Genomic DNA, 22,432 nt, shown 5'->3' on the forward strand with positions numbered 1-22,432 from the left:
AAATTATATGGGAAGAAGGCTGCTGCAATGTTTGTTGCAGAAGCAAATACACATGATAAACCAGATTAGTATTGCAATTTTAAAAAAAAGTAAAAAGATTTTGCTAGGAAAAAATAAAGTTCATTGGAAAATGGAAATTATTTCCCATATTTTTTTTTGACCAGCTCTCAGAAAGGTCTTGTGCTTAAGGTGTTGACCTTGGACTAGAGGACTTGGGTTTCATTTCCAGCTCTGCCACAACTTTTCCTGTGTGACCTTGAGTTAATTGTTAAGTCTCTCCTTGCCTCTGTTCCCCATCTATAAAGCAAGGACACTTCCTTGTAGGGAAATGCCCCACACTTTGGGAAATGCTATGTTAATGACTGCAAGGTACTTGGATGCTGTGGTGATGCTCAGGCCATGTAAGTACCGAGGCAGGTAGGAAGCATCCTTGGGAATGAAGAATAAGGAAAAAGAAGTGCTAACCATGTGTGACTTGCAAGAAGGAAAGATTTTCCGGAGCTCCTTGTCCCTCCATCCCCAGTGTTCCATGAAGCATCAGTAGCTCGTTGAAAGCAAAAGAACAGTGACCCAATGCAGAGTCAGTTGTTTTCTGAATTAGTCTCCATTTGCAGCAATTACCATCTTTCCTTTCTATCCAAATATTTCCCTCAGCCTGAGGCCCTGGCTAGTTTTAGTCAGCTCTGGATGCACAGGACAGAGCTCCTGTCTATATGAGAAATATATAGATGAAGTTCGGGTGCCTCTAATTCAGCTTTCACTGTTAACCTCCTTAAAACATTCCCTTTATTTATTTTAATTTTAGTTTCCCCTCCCTACCCCCCGTTTTTCTAAACAACCACTTGTATTATTCTTTTAATTGCCTTTAGATTTCCCTTGTGTAACTTTTCTGGAGTCCGCATAGCCATCGGCAGAGTACACAGCACTCGGAGACTTCTGCATGGTCTGTGGGCTCACTATTGACTCAAGTGCATGCTGTGAATGACTCAAAGGTCCATGGGTGGGAGAATGAAAGGGGAGGGGGAGAGAGAAAGAGGGAGACAAAAACATGTTGCTGTTATTGTGTGTCAGTGGTGCATCTTCTCTCAATGGCAAAGAAGAAAACAACAGAGAGAATGAGAAGGAAATAAACAAACCAGGGTGTCCCGCCAGGGTTGGGGGGCGGTTGCGTCCTCCTCATGGCTCCGTGAGCATGGGCCATAACACAGCATTGCACAGGCATGACTTCATCTGTTTCCATAAGATTTCTTTCTCCCTCTCCCTTTCTTTGGCCTGTAATTGAGAAACGTATGAGCTCACCTCCTAGGAGCGGGAAATCAGAACCGCAAGAGGAAACGAGCTGGAAAGTATACATTGGATTGGGGAAAAAAAACCATAGATTCGGTGGGGGAGGAGATGTATTGAAAAGAGAAGCAACGCCATGTGCTTTGCTGCATCCCTCACAGCTCCAGGGTCACGGCATCTTCAGGGATAATGCACGTGAATAGGTGACACTGGAATCTTGGCAGCTCGGCTCTGAACCCTGCCTAACAGGGGAAACAGTCTTGGTCAGGCGATAGTTGGAGTGCGGTTCTTGAAGAAGTAGTGCGGATGACACATCAGCTCAAAATCTCAGCAGGTGTCAAGTGGTGCCAGCTGAGGCTCTGGCCTTGATTTTCTTCTCTTCCTTGTCCTGCCACCCTGGTCAAACTATTCTGAAAAAATGTAGGCGTGTCCCTCTTTCTATTTTGTGGTGCCTAGAGGCCAGGGTCCCATTGTGCTAAGCACAGTACAGACATTTAACAAAGGGACAGTCCCTGCCCTATGGAGTTTACAATCTAAATACAAGACTGTAGACAACATGTGGATACAATAAATGGATGGGGAACTTCAAGGAATCACGGAGGCGATGCTGGGCCATGTGATAGGCAGGGGTCACTGCGTACCAGGTGCACAACCTTTGTCAAGTTTCCTGTAGGAGGATGATTGTCTGAGTATCCAGCATCCTCAAACCCCGATCATTGTCCCCCTGGGCATGAGCAGTGTGTGAAATCATCCTCTGCCTCCCATCTGTGTCTCTACCTCTCTCCCTATTCTCTTCCTTTCCTTTCCCTTCTTTTCAGTCCCTTATATCTTTTCCTTTTCCTGGCTGCCTTTTCTCTATCTTTATTTAAATTGAACACTAACTGACAGGGACTAGAAAGAAACTTCCCCTGTGGACAAGTTACTTTATAGTTGGCCACTTGCAGCTTCCTGAGAAGTAGTTGGCATTGGTCGATTTTGGAGACCTGATGATGGACTAGATCTGATCTGGTCTGGTCAAGTATGGAAATTCCTATGCTTCTCTTTTCTACATCTCCTTTCATTCTCTTCCAGTTCTTCATCTCTTTCAACTCTTGTTCCCTTCTCTCTTTCCCTGTCCCAAGCCTTTCTCCAATCTCCCCCTATTGTTTGTACTTATTTGGAGAGAACAGGACAGGTCTAACTTTGGTCTTAGATCAGATTTGGACCAAACAGCCTCTTCCTCAGCTGGTATGAATCAGTGTAGCTCCATTGAAGTCAACAATTTACTCTAGCCGACGATGTGGCCCATAATGTTCCAGTCCAACCTAAATCTGAATTACTCAAACAAGGCACCATAGAAAGAAAGAAAAGAGGAAAACAAAATGCAAATTAAAACTGGCTTTCAACAAATGTCTCCAGAAGCCCTGGAGATTTCTGGATACAGGTGTACAGTGATGTAGCTCAGAAAGCAGAGAGCGCAGCCAGGGAGTGGGATGAATCTTGTTAGTTGATTGATTTATATTTGCAAAGTGTTTATATAAATTCTAAGAGTTGTTATTGTTACCTGGAGGAGTATGAGGTTTTTCTGAACTTCACAAATTAGTTTCTGGATTTATAAGTTTCACAAAACTGGTTTGAATTAATGAACACCCCCACTTTTCATCATTTAGAACCTGATGTCCTTGTAATTTAAATTCATCTTTCCCTCCCCTCCAGGGTGAGCCAATTTTTTATTTTTAGAAATGATCTTCTAGCTAAAGGGAAGCCTGTGCTATGAATTAGGGCTAGAAATGCCACATTGGCACAAGGGGATGCCCCGTATATGTTATACTGTATTTATTTTTCCATTGGATCTTTTTCCCCTCTCCTCTTCTCTGCACCTTTTTTTCTACACTTTTTCCTACATGAAACACTAATCCAGTGACATTCAAACCCACAGTGTTTGAGTGGCCTCTAAATTAGGCAAAACAAGTTTGCCCAACCCTAGTGCAAACTGGGCTCATTTTCTAATTCATACACACTCCATTCATTGGTAGTCTGTAAGTCCTAATACAATATACTTCTGTCCTGGGCCCATCTCCTCATTGCTCTGGTGCCCCCTCTCATCCCCTATCTTAACCTCTTACACTCCTCTGACTCTTTCCCCTCATAACACAAACATGCTCTTGTCTCTTCCAGCTCAGCAACAGAAAACATCCTTGACTCCAGTTGCCTGTCCAGCTACCACCCCCATATCCTTTTCATCTCTAAGCTCAGTGAATGTGCTGCTTACAAATGATATCTGGTGTTCCTCTCTTCCAAGTCCATGCCAGACCATCTCCAACCTGGCTTCTGCCCCCTGCTCTCCACTGAAACTGCTCTCACCAAAGTCTCTAATGACCTCCTCAAATCTGAGAACCAGGACTACTTCTGCAAGTAATTGTCCCTATGGGTACTCCACTTCAGGTGTGTGCACACCCCTATGCCTCTGACTGGAGATTTTTGGTAGCAGTGTCCACGTAGTCCACGTCTTCACGCTGTGTGTCCTCATGCTCTGATCTGAGGGCATGTAAGGCAGGGTGAACCTGCCGTCCCTCCAGTTCCTTCTCAACCATCTGAGGCCTGAGACGGAGTGCAGCTGTGTGGGCTTATGCTCTCCTCTGGCACCGAAGCACTGCAATACCAACAATACCAACAAGATCAGCTCCCCTCTTCTGACTTGAAGATTTCCATTCAGGGTTCCACCACCTACCCATTCAGACCCCCTCCCCCCCAGCCTTTTCTGAAAGAGGGTCATCAGGAAACAGGCATTTGCAAGTCCCTCAACAGCCTTCTGGGTACCACCTACTTGGGCAGGGAAGCCCTGCCAATAAATAATGCCTTGCTAGAGCCAACCAGAAGAGCATGGCAAATGCCAGACACTGTTCCTCCCACTTGCAAATGGGTGGACAAGAAATATTTTGCACCCTCGAAAGGCACACAATACCTATTCCCCCATCCTGTCCCAAATTCTTTCATGGTTGATGCTCTGAATGAAAGAAACAAACAGCATCATTCCTCATCATTCCACACCACACCAAAAAGAAATGTAAGTGCACAAAAGTTATTCCTTGGTCTCTTTACAATTCAGGGTAGCAAATTACCAAGCCCTGATTGCTAAGTCTGACTACACAAACTACAAGAAATTCACTCATTTTGTTGAATATCTCCCACAAGAACAAAGACCAATTCTAGGTACTCATCACTGAAGGACAACTAGGGGCCAAGGCCCCATCACAGGCAACTTTGGATGTGGCAGACACAGCCTCTTGGTCTATGACAACAACCATAGTAATGTGCCGTGTATCCTGCTTACAGTCCTCTGGAGTCCATAGAGAGATCCAGAACATAGTGGAGGATCTTCTATGTGAGGGTCCCAAGCTATTCAGCAACACCATGGATGAATCCCTCCATTCCTTAAAGGGCTCCAGAGCAATTCTTCAGTCTTTGAGAATTTACACTTCTGCAACCAAAGAAGATATAGCAGATCTTACAGCCCAAAGATCCAGCCTGGTCCGGTTTCTAACATATCACAGGGCTATAGAGCCACCTGGGAAAAGACCTAGATTCAAAGGAAAAGACCATTGATCTCCAAAGCTATAGTCAACCAGCCATCAACCTCTACAAAGCAGCTGTTATTGGTCAATAGCTACAAGTCATTCTGTCATCTGGATCTTATGCTGCATCACCCTTCTATTTCCTACCTCTCCACCTTATGGGGACTGCCTTTCCCATTTCAAGCATTCATGGTAATGAATCACATAGAGCAGATGGGTGCTAGCAAGCATCACATCAGGATATGCCGTTCACTTCAGCTCCATCCCTCCCCACTACTCTTCAGGGACCCATCTCATGAAGGTCTCCTAAGATAGGAAATAACTGGGTGTAGTAGAGCCAGCTTCCCCTCCCTATATGGGAAAAGGCGTCTACTCCAGAGCCTTCCTGGTACCCAAGAAAAAAAGGGAGGTGGAGACTGATTTTGGACCTCAGCACACTTAACATATTCATCCAGACTCTTATGTTCAGGATGGCAACCTTAGCAGCAATTATATCATCTCTAGATCCAGGGGGTTGATTTATGACCCTCGATCTCTAGGATGCATACTTTTACATAGCACTGTGTCCAGCTCACAAGCACTTCCTGAGGTTCATGGTTGGTCACAAATATTATCAATAGTGGATACTTCCATTCAGCCTCTTGACTGTCTCAAGATGCTCCACAAAGGTCCTTTCAGTGGTGGCTGCCCAGCTGAGACAGCAGTGGCAGTCTTTCCCTGCCTACACAACTGGCTCCTGCTGTATACCTATCCTCCTATGCCACTGCTTCTCAAAGGACTGAAAAAGATGAAAAAAAGACAAATCCAAAATCAACCTATGCAAGAGGGGTCTGATTCCGAGACTTGATTTGCCTGCCACTTTGGCCACCTCTTCACCTGCCACTGACAACAAACTTGCTGGCTCAAAGGAACCTCTCTGGGAAAAATAGTTACCCCAATCTACCCACACTATATCTCAAGGCCTGGCTCTTGGATGACTCTCGGGCATAGGAAGGGATTGTTCATTTTCAAGTGCAGAACATAGGGATGAACAGGAAACCATCAGTGAGGAAGACTTACCTTCATAAATGAATGTGATTCTTCCACTGGTGCTCCCAGCGTGATTGTTTCCCTCTAAGCTTCACATAATACAGATTTTAGATTACCCATTAAATTTAAAGACCGTGGGTTTGTTGCTAAGTTCCTTTGAAGTCCATTTTGCAGCTGGTAGCTCTGGCACATCATCCTGCCCCAGGTTTTATCCGGGCAAAGTGACTCTTTGCCTCTATCTTTGTTTTCTCTCCCAGATCTCCTCTGATTTCTCCATGACATTCTATTACCCATATTCTACCCTAATCACACAACTCTTGGGAAGAAGCTAATCTCCACACTCTGGATGTTGGAGGGACTAACGTTCTACCTAGAAAGAATTTGACCCTTCAAAATCTCTTCTAAGTTTTTCATCTCCTTCATAGGATGAGTGGAACCTCTATTTGTATCCCACGACTTTCCAAAGGGAACTTGGGATGCTTTTTGTCCTCTCTAGAATGCACCCTCCCACTAAGGTGACTGCTCATTCCACTAGGGCCCACCTCTCTGACTTGGCTCATGAATCTCCCCATCAAAGACAGCTGTAAAGCTGCTACCTGGTTATCTGTTCACTGCTTTTCCCAGCACTATGCCACAGTGCAGGTCTGATGCAGCTTTTGAGACAGCTGTTCTCCAAACTGTACTAGACAGGACTCCTCATCACCCGACCCCTTAGTCTGGGCACTGCTTGGGAGTCACCTGAAGTCGAGCACCCATAAGGACAATTACTCAAAGAAGGATTGCTGATTACTTGGTACAGCAAGGTGAGTTCTTCAAAATGTTTTGTCCTCATGGGTGCTCCACTATCTGCCTTCCTTCCCCTCTGCTTCAGAGTGCCAGCATTAAGCCATATTTCACAAAGGAGAAGGAACTGGAGTGGCAGCAGTTCCACACTGAGGGTGTACAGAGCACAGGTGAGGATCACATGGACACTGCTACCACAAACCTCTGATCAAAGATGCACTGTCATGCATGCACCAGTAGTGTAGTACCTATAGGGTCAAAATATCTCAAAGAACTCAAGTTGCTGCCAGATCCTCAGCTGGTGTAAGTCAATGTAGCTCCATTGACTTCAATGCCAGTTTACCCTAGCTCAGGATATGGTCCCAGTGTGAAGAAGGAGGCTTGCATCAGAATTTGTTTGCTTGGCATTGTGACGGGGTGGCATTGTGACTAGGCCAGTGGGGGCTGACCAATCACTGTGGGCCCAGGAGACCATGACCCCTCACTCCTGCTGTGCATTCTCCAGCCGAAGGGACAGATAAAAAGGAAGTCCAGCTCAGTCAGGGCTGGTGGAGGAAGAGGAAGGGCATGTGCTGCAGGCTTCCGCTGAGGAACTGTCAACTCTCCAGTCTGTAGGGACTGTGAACCCAGATTATGCTGCGCACAGCTAACTGACCACGGAGACCTACTGGGATGCCAAGCTGCTGACAGCTGAGAAGATGCTCGAGATGGGCTTTTTGGTAGGAAATGACTCAGGGGATGTGTTAGCAGCTGATGCCTGAACCCTTTATAGGGAGTTTACTGGCTCCGTAGGGCCCTTGGTTGGAACCTGGTGGAGTAGGGTGGGCCCGGGTTCCCCTACCCTCTCCCCCCCTGCACTTGCCACTCGTTGTGGCTACCAGGGGCTCCTGCCATAGACAGAGTGTTTGCTCTGCCCTGTCCATAGGACCAGAGCCCCAGACTGAGTGCTCTGCTCCTCCTCAGGGACTACAGACTGATTGTTACTCTGCCCTGCCCATAGGGTCAGAGCCCCTCCCGCCCATTGCTACTGCCTGCCCCAGCCAGGATGCTCAGAGGCCCTAGACTGAGTGTTTGCCTTGCTCTGCCCTGCCCGAGGGGTTACAGACTGCTTGGTTGCTCTGCCCCTTCAGGGGTCCTGAGATACCCCAACTGTGGTTGTTTGACCCAACAGAGAATCCCAACAACTGTGTGACGAGGTGGCTGAACCCCGCACTCGGCAAACAGGGGTGGCCCCGTTCGTCACGCCGAGCCCCTGTGACAGGCATTTTGGTTGGCTTTCCTTTTTATGACTTGTTTCTTACTGCCCTAACCACCACCCCATCCTGTTCACAACCCTGTCCATCTTGTCCTTGCAACTTGGTCACAAACACATGGCTTTTCAGACGAGCACTCCCTTTGCCTGTAAAAGGCGGGCTGTTTCTCCTCCCAACACACCTGCCTCTGTCCACTTCTTCCACCTCAATATTTTTTCCCTTTGGCTGGTTGCGTGCAAGTAGCTCTGCTTTCCTGCTGAGGTCAAGGAATTTCCATGTCGCACGCGGCGAGAGGGTTTCCCCGACATCTCTGCTTCAACCCAGGCACTGGTTCATTTAGAAACAGCTCGACTGCTCTTGGAAATGGGCCTGGGTGAAATAATATTATCTTTTCAAGGGCAGAAAAAAATGTTCTTTTATACAGTCGCGCACACGCTCTTAAAAGAATTCCACAAAGCTCAGTCTGTTTCTCTCCTCCCCCCTCCCAAAACACTGGAGAAATTTATGCATGGAGTCTGACGGCACTAGAGTATACAGCATTTACTGTGCTCCTTGGGATGCTGGCTGCAGTTGCCTTCCTTAAACAACACATGATTCTGTTGCTGTATCATGTTGTAACTTGTGAGTATTGTAGTTTGGTAGTGCTGCTTGTATGCTGGGAGAGACACAGGGAAAGGAGTGCAGATGGGGTTTGGAGTGGGAGGCAAGTGGAGAGGAGTTGCCTTTCCTGGATGATTAATAAGCACAAAGAGGCAAGAAATCAATGCCAGTTTTACCCAACATGAGGATTTGGCCCTTGTTTCTCGCCCAGCAGCTGTTTGGGGGAAAGTCATCAAGGTTGATGTTCTGAAGGGACATAAGCTCATATTCAAAGGGAGCACACATTGGGACCTTTGCTTTGTGCCCTGTGGGGTCCCTCGTCTCACTAATGGTGAAACTGCTCTAGATGCACTCACTGATGACACACGCACAGCTGGGGTACTCTAAACATGGCTAGTGGGGAAAGCACTTGTGAATATTTGCACAAAGATCTGTACAGAGACCCACCTATGCCATACAAATGTCCATTCACAGACACAAACTGAAACACACACACATGCACAAACAACCCCTACGCACCTTTGACAGGACAGAACTGCACATACTGGTCCACAAACACGCCTATTGCCATGCTCACAGACATACCCACTGTACAGTTTTGCCTTATGTTTGCCTTAATGTTTTCTGTGTATTCACAGTATCTGAACTTCTCTTTTTCCCTTGTATAGAAAATACCTAAGGAAATCGGTGAATATTTCAGGAGTGTCACTTACTTACAAAAACAACAAGATGTCCAGCGGCACCTTAAAGACTAACAGATTTATTTGAGCATAAGCTTTCGTGGGTAAAAACCTCACTTCTTCAGATGCATCTGAAGTTTTTACCCACGAAAGCTTATGCTCTGTTAGTCTTTAAGGTCTGTTAGTCTTTAAGGTGCCACCGGACTCCTTGTTGTTTTTGTGGATACAGACTAACACGGCTACCCCCTGATACTTGACTTAATTACAAAGAGACTGTAACCTTTTCTAGGGATGCCTACTATGCATTAAAATATTTTCTGTATTGTTGTCTGCCCCATTCAAAGTAATATTTTGGTTGCTTTTTTGCTGGGCTTTGTGCACTGAACAGATGTTTTCATTGAGCAGTCTGCAATGACGCCTGGATCTTTTTCCTGAGTGGTTACAGCTCATTTAAAAACCATCAGTGTATTACCTAAGCAATCCCTTGATGTCATGATTAGAAGAACGCAGATGGCTATAGTTCTTAATTCTGTTGCCTGTCTGTGTCTTGTTATTTTTATTATGTTTAACATTTACTCACGTACTGGGCCAATTTTTCAAAGTGAGGTGGGTATATATATATATATATATATTTGCATGTGCCTAATTTCCACGCTCAAGTGCTTCTATCTGTGTGCAAAACTCAGGTCTTTGTACTTATCTGTCCATGTTCTTGTGCAAATTCCTGACTTAAATTCGCACACCAGTTATCTGTGGATGAGGCACATGCAAATATATGCATGCATTTGCACAGACCTGACTTTGAGAACTCAGACCACTGACATAAGGGGGAACGGCACATCTTCTTACAAAAGAGCAGTTTGTTTCAAGTGCCCCATAAACCATGCCAGACGTCATTCAGTACAATGTGATTCTAAGTTTCAAGCTAGATTTTTGCCATGAAAATCTTACACCCACAATTGTGTGGCTATATTGAAGTACCAGGAAAAAGCATGAATGCACTACAGGTGGAAAACTGTGGGCACAATTAATTGTAGACATAATACTCTGCCCACAAAACTGGATGGCTGCTTTGAAAGCCAGGCCCATATATGCATATAATGATTCTTGTTTCTCATACTTACAAGGTCATATGAATGGCCATACTGGCTCAGACCAAAGGTCCATCCAGCCCAGTATCCTGTCCACCGACAGTGGCTAGTGCCAGGTGCCCCAGAGGGAGTGAACCTAACAGGTAAATGATCAAGTGATCTCTCTCCTGCCATCCATCTCCACCCTCTGACAAACAGAGGCTAGGGACACCATACCTTACCCATCCTGGCTAATAGCCATTAATGGACTTAACCTCCATGAATTTATCTAGTTCTCTTTTAAACCCTGGTCAACCCCACCCAGATCACTGGCCACTCTTGGGTAGTAGTGTCCCAGTACTGGTAATGTTACAGCAATGACAAAACCCTGCTGGGACTGGGTAAATGTCTTTTTAGTTCTCTCTGTTTCCATTGCATGGTTTTGAAAACTTTAAAAATATTGTGAGATACCCTTTGAGATGTGAAATAATATAAATCATGTACAAAATCAAACAGCATACTAAAACTGGCCATATGTGTGACCTGGGAGCGACTGGCTCCAGCAAGGTTTTGTAGTTAATGAGCTGTCATCTGCAGAGGGACATGCCTGGGTATTATACTGCAGTGGCTGTAGTGATTTGGGCTTCATCCTGCTCCACTGAAGACAGTTGGAGCAGGATAAAGCTCCTTGTTAGGAATGGGCACCCTGAGACCTCCGAAAGAAAACAAAGAGATACGGCTCCTTTAAGGGAGATAATACTATGAAATGGTGTGACTGTCTATGGATTGAACAGTTATCTTTAACAGTTTACCTTTAAAAGTTATGGGATGGCAGCAGCCATCTTAAATCTGTGTCTTGGAGGCCAGACGCCATAAATGCCCTGCTGCTGGGGAAAAAGCCACAGGAAGATTGGACTGTGCAAACAGAAAAGCCAAAGAGAAACGAAAGTATGTCCAGTTTCCTAGTGCTAGGAGGATGAAACAAGTCTGACTGAGCCATGCGTGTTTCCAAAGATGCCACCACCATGTAGTAAAAGTCAGAAGTTCTTTGGAGAGAAAAGAAGCTTTCAAACATAGAGGAGGAGCTACACCCTGAGAGAGAAAGTTAAGATTGCCAGTAACTATGTGCAAGGAAATCCAACTGAGGTGCAGCCGGACAGAATCTGAGAGCAAAGGGAGATTACTGGCCATGGCTGAGTGCTTATGGGACACCACTAAAGTTACTAGGTCAGATCTTCACCTGGTGTCAATTCACCTGGCTCCACTGAAATGCTATGTAAGTGACATTCTAGAGCTGGACAAGAACAAGAGCAGACGTCTCCTGATTCTGCCTTGCAGACTGGAGGAGAAATGTGATTTTTTTGCAGCACTCCATAGAATATCCTGGCCACAAAACTGATGTGTGTTGTCTTCACAAGTTACTAGTAAAGGCCAAGGCCACCGTGGGTACCCCAGTTCCTGAAAATAAGAGTCCGCCAAGTTCCTTTCAGAGGCTACTGAACTCATATGGACTGATGGCTCATCTGGCTGCATTAATTAATCTCTTCACTATCTTCTAGGTCAAACCCAAAGGAGTGTGGCCAATCCTTTGAACTGAAGTCCATGGAGCTATCATTCATTGACACCAGCTGAGGATCTGGCCCATTGATCTTAGAAGAAAGAGCACAACAATAGCAGCTGTAACCGGATTTATGGGGCACATGGAACGGAACACTGAACACTTTGCAGACACAAATGTCATATGTGGAGCAATGGATTATAACCCCTCCCCTGAGCATAATGGGACTAGGCAGACCTGGAACCAAAACATATGAAAAGATTGTGCAAGTGTTGCCGTCACAGTATGTTCCAACACTGCTGGTGGTGATGGAGAGATTTCTGTTTTGTAATAGAAACCAAAAAGAGTGGGAAATGCTTTCACAGTGCGTTTGATGCTGGCAGACACCCTTTGTGTCAAGCTGGTCTTCAGTCCTTGTAGTGACGATATACAGAAGTGACTATTGTCTGAGCCAGATCTCACAGGCCAAAAGGCTGTGGAAATTGCAGCCCAGGGAATCCCTAGTGCTGAATATTCATCCAAAAAGGTACAAGATTCCAAGGGAAATGTCAGGTATTCTGGGATTTTACTGATGTGGCAAGACAGGACATCAAGAATAGTGTGCTCGTGTAAAGATCAGATGGGCTTGCAATATACTATCGAGGAACCAACTGATTGTCCCTGTATGCAGAATAAAGTGGCCACAGGAAAGGCCAATACTGGCCAAAAAACAAACAAACCAGCAATAAAGTGTGGCAAGAAGACACTGGATGATCCCTCTGGACAGGAAGAAAACAGAACAAGTCAGCAGAAATTACATTGCACATCTCTACTATAACATTAGCTAATTTTTACTAATCTATCAAAACATATCTTGAGTCATTGCCAAGGAGAAGTGAAATCAACAAGGAGTGGGAGCAGATAGAAGACAGACAGATCTTTTAAAAGCAGCACTAGCTCATATCTATGCTGCAAGGGCTGAATGAGTTTCACTGCTGAAAGAGGACCAGTGTCATACACAGCAAACATATGATGAAAAGCATGTCTTGCATGCTGGAGTTATGATTAGCAGTGTTTGGTCCTTTAGATGCTAAGATGGTTCATTGGTTGAATTAGCAGAAAATGCAAGAATTTCAGATCCAGAACATGTGAATGAAGCATTCAGATCTCTTCCATTCTCAAGCCTTTTCTGTTGTTGGAATAAACAGATAATCCTGAATCAGCTTCCTTTTCCATATCACTAACTGATTGCGCTGGGACGTCTGTTTCACATGCAGCATGATGCGATGAATTTTCCAGTTCCACTGTTCCAAAACCCATACTTATTTCAAGATGAATTAGAAGACCTCCTCATCATTTTAATTTGTAACACAGAGTGGCAAGGCCCTTGCTTTAGGGAATAATAATCCCTGGGCAAAGCCAGAACTGGAGGATAGTTTTTTAGTTAATAATAGTCATGTTAATTGAACATTCCTTTGGGGAAGGTGGGGAGACGTTGCATCATAGTATTCATTGTGACTACCCATCAAATCTGTGAATCATAGAATATCAGGGCTGGAAGAGACCTCAAGAGATCATCTAGTCCAACCCCCTGCTCAAAGCAGGACCAATCCCCAATTTTTTTTTGCCCCAGATCCGTAAATGGCCCCCTCAAGAACTGAGCTCACAACCCTGGGTTTAGCAGGTCAATGCTCAAACCACTGAGCTATTCCTCCCCGCAATGATTAGTCTCCCTTAAAATTACCTAGTGGCAGCAACCATCTTCAGTTTACATCACAGTAGAAAGGCAACACAATAGTCTGCCACCTACCTACAGACAGTTGGTGTGATTTATCTTTATGAGAATCTCTTTGTTCCCAAGCTAACCCGAACTCTCCCTGAGCCACACACCTTTGTCTGTCGACCATTTGGAAAGAGAGGTTTGCCATAGAACTGTGTGTACGCTTAGCAAATGAGAACTTACAGATACAATACCACAGGGAACAGTGTGAACCATAAATTCATCAAAGCCAGAGCCTCTATAACCTAGTGCTGCGCTGAACAATGTGGAAGAAATGTTGTTCAATCTGTGCCTTTGTGAGCTGTTATGTTCCCAGCTAGCCCACTCCTACAGTGTGCTCAGTGTGCTGACTCTCCAGGAGCTCTCTCCATTCTGGAACCGGCCACCTGTCTCCTGCCAGGCCCCAGAGAGGAACAAGACTGGCTGACAAATACCATATGTTATAGGCTGGCCAAAGGAAGCCTAACTGTATTTTGTTCAGTTTTGTTTAACTGGGTCACTGTAACAAGGCTGTTTTTACAGCTAGCACATCTGTATATGGTTGAACTTTTCTGTCTATATGTGCACTGGTGGAGATCAGACACCCTTATTTTTTGCCCTAGAAATGTAATATTCTGCCCTCCCCAACGGCAGTGATGGAAGTGTGTGTGTGTGGGGGGAGTGAATAGCAATTTTAACACCACCGAAGCACACCACCAACAAAAAGTGATGAGAAACCCCAAGCTTAAAACCATCCATTGCGCAAAGTACTTTCAGTTCTTTGTGAATGTGATGAGACTGTTTATACTGATCAGAAAAAAAAAAACCCAAAAACATTTGATAGCGCATTCAAACCAAGGGTACCCAGAACTCTGGGTAATGAATATCTACACACAGATTACGTCTATCTAAAATGTCATCAAAACTAGAGTTGGGCTAAAGGCAGAAAGTAGCTAGATGTGGATTCTTGTTAACAACAGCACAAATCCAGAGTAACTCCATTTAGGTCAGTGTAGCAGAGATCAGAATCTGAGCTTACATCCAGGTCTGGCCTTTTCAAAGGTTCAGCACTTCTGTGTTCTTAGCAGCATGCCCCAATGGGGAAAAACTCAGGGGACCGGCGTTCTATTCCCAGGCCTGCCATAGACCTGCTGAGTCTTTTTGAGAAAGTCACTTCACCTTCTTCTCCCTCTATTTCCCCTCCTGCTATTTATCTGTCTTATCTCTTTAGAGTATAAACTGGTTGGGGCAGGGACTATTTTCTAATATATGTGTGACACTCAGCCAGTGAGGGTTAAACACCAGCAGGCTAATTGACCCAAGATCAACCTTTAAAAACATATTCGAGAAATATTGACATTATAAGCAGGGCCATTTCTTGTAGATAGTTATCAAAGCCATGTAAGTGGACTAAATCCTTTGAAATGCAAACCTATATTGTCAGAGAATTAGTAAATACTATTGTATTTGTCTGTGTTTATCTGTATCTGTAAGGCGTTGAGCAATGTGATCTAATTTTCATGTAGATGCTATACTTCCGTTCCTGTCTGTAATATTTCATTGCTATATTCTATTGATTCAGAAATCAAAAGCGGATATTAGCAATTAGATGAAACTTGGGTGTAATGGTATCATCGTCTTTATTTCTCTTTGAAGTTTGTAGTAAACTACTTGTGAACCTTTGAATGGTAAATTGCTTTATGCTAATCAATGCAACTAATTACCTGTGTATACATAGGAAATAGGAATTGACTTCAAAGCAACCATGTATATTACCTATTCTTCATCCAAGGAATGCTGGCTGTGCTGTTGGCTAGCAAGAGGCTACATAACCGGCCAGAGAGCTATAAAAGAACTTTGGGACCTGATCCTTTTTTCATCTCAGATCTGCTTAAGTTTGGTCAGGGGAAGTTTAAGTCGCAAGACTGAGGTCTCCCGCTCCAGTCTGGATTAGCCTGCCATTTCTCATGGAAGAATTTAAACAGACACTGCACATGGACTGCCTATGGGATTATAATTTATGGGACTGATTCTGGAAGAACTTTCTACAAATCGGCAGCTCACCATCTCTACTTACGAAACTAACCTAAGAACTTTACTCATATCTGTATGTATAACGATCTTTAGTCACAATACTCTCTCTCTTTTTTTTTAAATAAATCTTAGATTAGTTAATAAGAATTGGCTGTAAGCGTGTATTTGGGTAAGATCTGGAACATTCATTGACCTGGTGGATAATGTGTCTGATTGCTTGGGATTGGTCGAACTTCATATATGTTTTAAGTAAGCCTCACCATATTTGACTTGACTGTCTGGGTGGAAGCCCAGGGCTGGCTTGCTTTAAGGGAGCTCTGTTTTCAGGTCCTGGGTAACCAGTTAGGTATGATAGAAGCTGTTTTGTTGCTGGGTTGGTGAATCTAAGTATTGGAATAAACCACCAGTTTTGGGGGATTGTCTGCCCCATTCTTTGCAGTTTACCCTGATTGAGCAATCTCAGTGAGGCCCTTCCAGGCACCACAGTCACAGTATGTTTGTACAAACCCTAGCACAGTGAGGACCCAATCTAAGTGGGAACCTTTAGGCACTACCATAATACATGCAGTAATAATAATAATAATTAATAACTTTGGTTCAGCCCATCAGACAGAGGGGCCAGCTGCAAAATTTAGATTGGGATCAAAACTTCCCCCCAAATTAACTCTACAGCCTCCCAAGCATTCTGGGCGAACTTTGGCAGTGATGTAAACCATGATGTGTTGTACGTTTCATGTCGGTTAGAACAGCAGTTTAAATGGGAACTTGCACCAATTTGGGATTCAGCAGGTGAATTTGGCATTCAAAACCCATGTAACTTCACCACCATGAGAGCAGAAGAGGGGAGATGAAACAAGAAAAGCATCTACCTGCAGAGTGTAAGATCAAGCTTATACCTTTACTCCCCTTTTCCCTTACTCACCTTACACCCTCCTGTTAGTTGCTTTACCCGCTGTGCCTCCTATTCTGCCCACTTGATGTTTAAAGTATTCATTTTTGCACACTCCCTGAACATCACATTAGTGCAAGTTATACCACTCAACCACCTAGGCTACAGTTCTGAAGTTTTACACTCTATACAGGCCACATTCTGCCCTCAGCTGTACTGTGTAGAACCACAACAAATCAATGGGGTTTCACGGGTTTAACTGAGGACCGAATTTGGCACTGTGCATAACTCATACTACTGAATTTGGCCCACACTCACTCCTGTACATGCACTCACTGATACACTCATGTGTTCACATAGCCACACATTTGCACCCTCTCCTTCAGCTACTTGCTCTGTTACCCACACATGTGCATTCAGCTTTATATATCCATCCTTCCACCTACACCCCCAAACACATTCTCCTTAACATAAGCACATGCTCATACACAGACACGCATGCATATATACATCTTATCTGTCCATTGGAAGTTTTTCTGTATCTACTATCATCCTGTATCCAAGTACTGTGCATTAGACAGGCACATCTGTCTAATCATATATACACACGCCTTCTCTGACAAACACCCGCTCATGTACACACTGCTCCTTTACCTATACATAGATGGACACATATACACATATATACTCCTGCTGGCATCTACTTACTCATTTACTCATGTACATCCCACCCACTTTCCCTCCCTCTCACTTTCTTTCTGAGAGAACCAGTCATTCACACTACAGTTGGGACCATGCTGCAAAATTCAAGATCCAGGTTCAAATTTTCTCCCTCACATCCACCCATCCTATCAAATGTGGGGGAGTTTGAAGCCAGGGTTTTGGTACAGGCCCATCTGTCCCACGCATACGTATGTAAACTCATGCGCACACACACACACATTAAAATTAATGAAGACCAGACACAAGTGTGTGCTCACTACATTTTGCAATTGGTTCTGGCTTGTTGCCTTCTTGTCCTCCATACCTCAATACAGCTAATAACAACCAGAGGCTGCCTCCACAAACTGGGTAAAACCCACCTCAGCTGTGACGTCTCTGCATCCACAAAGGATTTCTTAGGGATCTGGAGTCTAACCATCACGCCCAGCTTTCAGCTGTGGAGTTCCAGGTTCTGGTTTCATCTCTCACCGGCATCGGAAGGGATGAACTCAACACGAGAACTCAGGCTCAATTAGCCAGCCTTGGATTTTTAAGAGAGAAGGGATGAATTTGATGTATTTTAGCGCTTTTAATCAGAAGTGACTGATAGCAATCGCTAAACCCATGGATGGTGCGGACAGGCGCTGTGAGATCTTCCTCACCACAGCTCTGCCACCTGCTAACTCCCTTGCTGTTCCAGGTTCTTCACACATCCCAGCGAATGCATCTTAGTCCTTAGCTGTATTAGCTCTGTGTATGCACCAGGATCGTGATCCATTGAACTGCTTCTATTCCAGTACTAATACAGCTTCCTTGCTGCATACACACACACGCACGCACACACACAGGTCTGCTCTGCTTGTGAAATTCCTTTTCCTAGCAGAGGAGTCCCCATCTCTGCTTGCCTCAGGCTCTTGGTAGGTTGTTCTGGGGGTTCCCCAGGCATCTTAACATACGTGTGGGTTGGGGGAGGAGGGAGCGCTTTAAGGGGGAGCAATTGAACTGGTTGAAGCTTATGGCAGGTTCATTGTATGTGGGAGGCTGTTACAGGTTGCAAAATTGGTGTAGTTGATTTACACAGTGAGAGAGCCTTAAAAATAGGTTTTATTCTTTAAAAAAAAAAATCTTTCTAATCTGTCAGTTGTGGTGTGTAACAACACGCAGGTTTCACGCGTTTCAGTCCCTTGTCCCAACTCGGTGGTTTGTGTCACACGTTGGCAGGTTGGGAGGGGTGTCCTCAAGTGAAAGGTGCCGTATCAGGGGGAGGTATTATCCTGTGTTAGGAGCGGCTGGGATGGTGACCTTGCAATGGGCTGATGTCACTGTTCCTTGCCCTGTGACAACGATCTATACAAGGCCTTATACAAGCTGATCTGGTGTGTGTAATGGGCCATGCAGTTGTTTTAACTTCCTCCTCGGTCATCTCCTCCTTGAGCCTCAGGGCTCTACAAACTGGGCAGCCCTATGGCTGCTGTGGTGATGGGTGGGATTTATGCAAAAAACCCCAACCTTAATTTTCAACACAGAGCTCTCTCTCTCCTTCTCACCCCCCTGCCCCTTCAAACATACCTGTGGGTAGAGGTATTGGAACAGCCTATTTGACGGCTATAACACTTTCCACTCTGATCCATTGACTTTTATTTCATATTTTCCTTGGATCAGCACCTCTGAGACTGGCTAAGCTGCCTGTTACTTGAATACTTTGAGCCAGTGTTTCACCCCTTTGGCTTTACCTGATTTCCTCTGTAGAGGGCAGCAAAGAGATGTGTCTGTAGATACAGTTGCTAGCATGAACTATGTTTCTCTCCTTTGTCAGGCCTTCTTACTCGTTAGCACTACACAAAAGAGTGTCGCCCAGTGGTATTTTGGAGCAGTGTTGGGGCGATCGCTGTTCTCTAGTACTATACTAGAAAGAATTTTAGCCATTGTGACTGCAGAAGTAGGATAACAAGTCTGTTGTAGGTTTCAGAGTAACAGCCGTGTTAGTCTGTATTTGCAAAAAGAAAAGGAGTACTTGTGGCACCTTAGAGACTAACCAATTTATTTGAGCATAAGCTTTCATGAGCTACAGCTCACAAGATCAATTTTTTTTTCTTATCTTCGAGGGGCTGACAAAAGGGAGGTTTTAAAAGAACTCCAGAGCTGGCCTGAGGGCTAATCTCCTTCACACTTGACATAATTGCTGCCCAAACCCATTGTCATAATAGCAACTGAGAGGGATGGCTACATGCCCAGCAGTTCATCATTACCAGCCTCCTGGTTTTGTCGTCTCAGTAGTGGGTAATCCAGAACGGAGAACGAATCTCCTTGGAATTCACTATTATTGCACTTCAGTTCCACTGTTTCTCTTCTGGATTGCCTGTGATGGAGCCCCTAATTAACCTTAGCTAATATAAATGGGATCTGGCACAAAATCATCAACAATACAGTTACAATTTACGAAGAAAGGCTGAATATTCCCAAAGGGCCTGGATGGCAGAAGGAGACAGATAGGGCCTCAGTAAGGTGGACCTTCCCCAAACAAAATTTTAGGATCTGAAATGCAAAAACCTGTTATCATGTAGTCAAGGCCTAGTTATCGAAACCATTCTGATTCTGTGCATTGCCCACTGCCTAGTGTGGACTTATAAAACTGTTCCTTCTTGAGGTTTCCCCAAAACAAAAAAATAGAGGGATCAATAAGAGGACTAACTACCATACTGCAAACAGACTTAAATAGGAATGTGCTCCAAGGTTGCAGCATAGGAAGATATATGGAAAAAGTAGCACCATTCCTGGTTGGTTTGTCCCCTCTCTTTTAGAGGGGGTGTGGCTTGGTCCACAGAGAAGCAAAGTCATACAACAACTTATTTTAAAAATCTACTAAGAAGATATAAACAGAGCAGGCAGCTGGGGAAGAGAGTTATCAACTGCTATTCATACTGTATGTAATCAGCTCTCACAATTTTATCGCAAATCACATTATTTTATTTAAGACCCAGCTCCTCGATTCATGTGATTATGTGACAGGTTTCAGAGTAGCAGCCGTGTTAGTCTATATTCGCAAAAAGAAAAGGAGGACTTGTGGCACATTAGAGACTAACCAATTTATTTGAGCATAAGCTTTCATGAGCTACAGCTCACTTCATCTGTGAGCTGTAGCTCACAAAAGCTTATGCTCAAATAAATTGGTTAGTCTCTAAGGTGCCACAAGTCCTCCTTTTCTTTTTGTGATTATGTGAGACTATTTATATATTTATTACTTTAAAATAAGTTTCTTACCCTCTTGATTGTGGAGAAAAGTTTGAAAATGGGAACCCTAAGGGGTCAAAATCCAGAGGGACATTAAAAAGAACCCTCCAAGTTTTTGTTCATAAACCTCATGATTTTTAAGCCAATCTCATGAATTTTAGGGTTTGACCCATGATTTTGGAATACTTAGGGTTTGCAGTCTTGGTGCTTTCCACCCTGAGAGATTGCAGAGTATTTTACCGTGTGTGTGTGGTGGTGGGGGGGGGGGCGGGGGGGATGCTACCAGGCACTGTTCATACACATAGTAAGGTACAATACTTATTTCGTAGAGCTCATGATCTAAACAGTCACAACAAAGACTGGGGCAAAGGGTGTATTTTTATCCCCATGGTGTCTCAGTTTCCCATCTTTAGAGAGAGACTAAGTGACTTGCCCCGGGTCACATTGAAGTCTGTGGCAGAGCTGGGAATTGAAGCCAAGGTTAGCAAACTGATATATAAACTATGAAAGATTCACTTTGTGCTTCAATAACATGCAGCTGCCTCTGGGGTGGAAGTGGGTGAATGTTTAACAACCCACAGCAACACTTCATTAGTTTGAGACAGGAAGTGAAGAAAAATACTGGGTGCAGCACAGAGGGTGAGAATGGCACATATGCACCCAGAAAAACATTCAACACAAAACCAAACACATATACTCTTTCTTCTTGTTGTTGTTTTGCTTTAGAAACAATATGGAAACAACCTTCTAATATCCCAGGGATTTTGTTTATCCAGATTTTTATTGGGGGGAAAAAAAGGCAGAGGAGAAAAAGAAATGAGAGAAAAACAAGCCTCCCTTCCAACCAGAGAGTCATGCGTTTTGACTCAATCTAATTATACAAATGATATTTTTATAACCTCTGTGAAGCCTGCCCACTTTCTTTGTGTCTCTCTCCATTGTTTACTTTAGAGCAGTCGGGAAGCCAAGTCTAAGTGACTTCGAAGGAAAACACACTGGACCTTGGACTATGCTACATGCTCTTACTTTTTGGCTTGTAAACGGGACTGTTTCCCTGGTTTCATACCCCCCACACCTCCGTACAGGTTGTCATTCTAAGACATTCTGCCCAGCCCTGGGCCATGCTGGCAGCTTCCCAGGAGCCCTTAATGTGCACAAAGTGGAGGAGAACACAACCCTTCAGGGCTAGATCCTCAGCTAGTGTAAACTGCCATCATTCCATCGAGGTTCTGCCCCTGTTTTCCATCCGAAGCTGTGGCCCACTGAGCCTGCAGATCCCAGCAGGCGGTTCTGTTCTGTTCCAGTGCAAGTGGTGTTCGTTACCTGCTGAGACTTGTGTTCTCTGCACAGAGCACCTCCATATTAAAGAGGATGACAGTCAAGGCACTCTGGCACTCTGCTTTCCCCATGCACAGGCTGCTTTGAGCCTTAAGACTGTTGTCCACCCTCAGAATGGGGATTAGACTTTAAAAGACAAGTCCAAAGACAAGCCCAGGGGGTGGCACCATAAGTGTATTTGCAAGTCGGCAACGAGGAAGATGGAATTTGAGAGGAATCTCTTGGCCCATAAAAATGAGACATTTCATGGCCTTGGTGGCAAAAGGGAGATCAATACTGTTCCGCTGTTAAGTATCCTAGGCATGAGAAATAGGGATTTTAAAAAGACATTCCTGATGCTTAATGATTTCCACATTGCCATTTTGATAGCAGGTCCATGTGGATTCTCACTGCAGGCAGGGTGTGCATGTGGGAGTGGAGGAGCAGGGTCACTGCTCTTTGATCTTGATTGTTGTCTAGTCTGTGGGGAAAACAGGTGACTTTTATCCTTTGGGATCCTTAGCTGGCAGCAGCTCTGTTTAGCCACAGGAGGGCAGTGTCACTCTACAGAAACACTGTTGGGGAATCATCCACCTGGGGGTGTAGGTGGGGCATCAGAGGGGAGACATTCATAAATATGGGTAACCAGCCCCACTCTCTTTGTGCCACCATTTGTTTGGCAGCACTGAGAGAGAGACGTAGGGATACAG

General features: G+C 44.6%; 1 long non-coding RNA gene across 1 annotated transcript; it reads left to right on the plus strand.

The window, feature by feature from the left end:
• Positions 1 to 875: 875 nt before the first annotated feature.
• LOC119566397 lies at positions 876 to 15,724 on the plus strand. The gene is made up of 2 exons (XR_005225424.2): positions 876 to 7,369; positions 11,813 to 15,724. It is a non-coding gene; the product is annotated as an uncharacterized LOC119566397 (long non-coding RNA).
• Positions 15,725 to 22,432: the final 6,708 nt, after the last annotated feature.

The sequence above is a fragment of the Chelonia mydas genome, chromosome 6, assembly GCF_015237465.2.
Source record: "Chelonia mydas isolate rCheMyd1 chromosome 6, rCheMyd1.pri.v2, whole genome shotgun sequence".
NCBI lineage: Eukaryota > Metazoa > Chordata > Testudines > Cheloniidae > Chelonia > Chelonia mydas.